The sequence below is a fragment of the Gossypium hirsutum genome, chromosome A13, assembly GCF_007990345.1.
Source record: "Gossypium hirsutum isolate 1008001.06 chromosome A13, Gossypium_hirsutum_v2.1, whole genome shotgun sequence".
Classification (NCBI taxonomy): domain Eukaryota; kingdom Viridiplantae; phylum Streptophyta; class Magnoliopsida; order Malvales; family Malvaceae; genus Gossypium; species Gossypium hirsutum.
Genome location: NC_053436.1, coordinates 25,102,739 through 25,105,167, shown reverse-complemented (window position 1 = coordinate 25,105,167; position 2,429 = coordinate 25,102,739). Strand labels below are relative to the sequence as shown.

The 2,429-nt window shown below is 36.8% G+C and overlaps 1 non-coding gene across 1 annotated transcript; it reads right to left on the bottom strand.

The window, feature by feature from the left end:
- Positions 1-1,490: 1,490 nt before the first annotated feature.
- Positions 1,491-1,597, bottom strand: LOC121212900 (small nucleolar RNA R71). Its single transcript, XR_005908273.1, has one exon. It is a non-coding gene; the product is annotated as a small nucleolar RNA R71 (small nucleolar RNA).
- Between the last annotated feature and the right edge of the window lie 832 nt (positions 1,598-2,429).

Here is a 2,429-nt window from a genome sequence, read left to right as displayed (position 1 = left end):
TTATTTAGTTATGAACTAAATCCCCTAAATACCTAATGGGAATGAAACCTAAGACGAATCTTGTTATTATTTTCTAAATTGTATGATAAATATTTAACTTGTTCTTAATTATGTGTTCTCAATTCTTGTTTTGATATATAAGGATACTGATTCAAGATAAGCTCTTATTCAGAGGAGGAATAGACCCTATCTAAGAGTACATTTGTCATAATTAAGCGGAGTTGATTGCGCGCCTAGAGATAGGGTGACAAGATTTTACTGAATTAGGGTGAAACCTAATAAGGAGATCCATAGATCGAGTTAATGCAACCCTAGGGTGTTAATTAGAGAAAGGTCTCAATTATTCAACCTAGGGATTAGATGGTATTAGTCTTGAATAGGGATAATAACATAACTTAGGGATCTCTACGAAACAAGTTGAATGAATAAATCGTCCGATTCGGAGCCAGAATAACAAGAAAAGTCTACGTAGATTTTTCCTTAGGTATTGTCTTAAGTTAATCGATTTTTCCCAAAAGCAATTCCCCAATTCTTTTTTCTATGGGTTCTTAGTTTAGATAATTAGTTAATTAAAACAAAACCCCATTATTCTTAGGCTAGATAATAAAAAGACAGTCATTACTAGTACTTTTAGTTCCTTTGGGTTCGACAATCCGATCTTGCTAAAACTATACTACTGTTTGATAGGTACACTTGCCTATATCGCGATAATAGTTAGTTTCAAGAACGATTAATTATAAATATTTAAAACCTATCACGAAATAACGCGATCAAGTTTTTGGCGCCGTTGCCGGGGAACTAAGATATTAGGAACGCGTAATTTTTATTACTTTAGCCATTTATTTTTCTTGCAATTTAATTTAATTTTATTATTTATTAACTTACTTTTTCCTTCTCTTGGCAGGTTTTCATAGTTTATGACTAGAAGAAGCCCGTCGGGACCATTACTTTTTTACTAAGAAATCAATCGCACAGTACGTAGAAACCAAAGAGAAATAAGGAGAAGCTTAAGATACATAGAGAATGATCAAGAACACGATACTCAACCCCCAACCGAAGAGATGGCTGGAAACCAAGGCAATCAGCTACCTCCTGCAATTGGGGTTAATCAAAATCCTACTTCACGCTCTATGTATAATTATGCTAAACCTTCTTTAACAGGAACTGAATCTAGCATAGTTATACCTGCTATAGATGCAAATGCTTTTCAATTAAAACCTAACACTATTCAGATGATACAACAATTTGTTCAGTTTGATGGTTTGCATGATGAGGATCCCAACGCTCATTTAGCCAACTTTTTAGAACTATGGAATACATTTAAAATAAATGGCGTTTCTGATAATGCCATTCGTCTTCGGTTATTTCCCTTTTCATTGAGGAACAAAGATAAACAGTGGTTGAACTCGTTACCACGAGGATCAATTACTACTTGGGAACAAATGACTGAAAAATTTTTACTAAAATATTTTTCGCTAGCTAAAACGGCTAAATTACGTAATGATATCTCTTCTTTTGTGCATATGGGTTTAGAAACACTCTACCATGCATGGGAGAGATACAAGGACCTTCTGAGAAGGTGCCCTCACCATGGGTTACCGTTTTGGCTCCAAGTACAAACATTTCACAATGGTATGAATCCTTCGACTTGGCAAATGGTTGACGCAGCTGCTGGTAGAACCATCAACAATAAAACACTAGAAGATGCCTATGAGTTTATAGAGGAGATGTCACTGAATAACTATCAGTGGCAAGTCATGAGGACAAAGCCAACAAAAATAGCCGACGTTTATAACGTCGATTCTGTCACCATGCTCTCTAATCAGGTAGAACTCTTAAATAAAAAGATTGATGGTTTTCTTAATTCCTCACAGGTTCACCCAGTAATGCAGTGCGAAGCAAGTAGCGGTGGAGCAAACCATTTGGAATACCAACCTTATGGCCACAACATGGATAACTAGTAATTAAATTACATAGGTAATAATCCTCGACCTCAAAACAATCCATACAGTAACATTTATAATGCAGGTTGGAGGAACCACCCTAATTTCTCGTGGGGAGGTCAAGGAAATCAAATACCACAACAGCCTCCGGGCTACTAACAACCACCCTACCAACAGGAAAAAAAACCAAATCTTGAGGAGATGCTCTCATAGTTCATATCAGTGTCAGAATCCCGTTTTCAGAACACCGAGACAACACTTAAGAATCAACAAGCGTCGATACAAGGGCTCGAGACTCAGATAGGCCAGCTTTCCAGACTAATCTCCGAACGACCACAAGGTAGTTTGCAAAGTAATACCAAACCTAACCCAAGGGAACAGCTCAACGCAATTAATATTTAAGATGATGAAGGAGTCGTTGAGCCTGAACCAGAATTGAGGCAAGAAACTGTTGTAAGCAAGGGTCAAGGTGAGGTAGATAAAAAT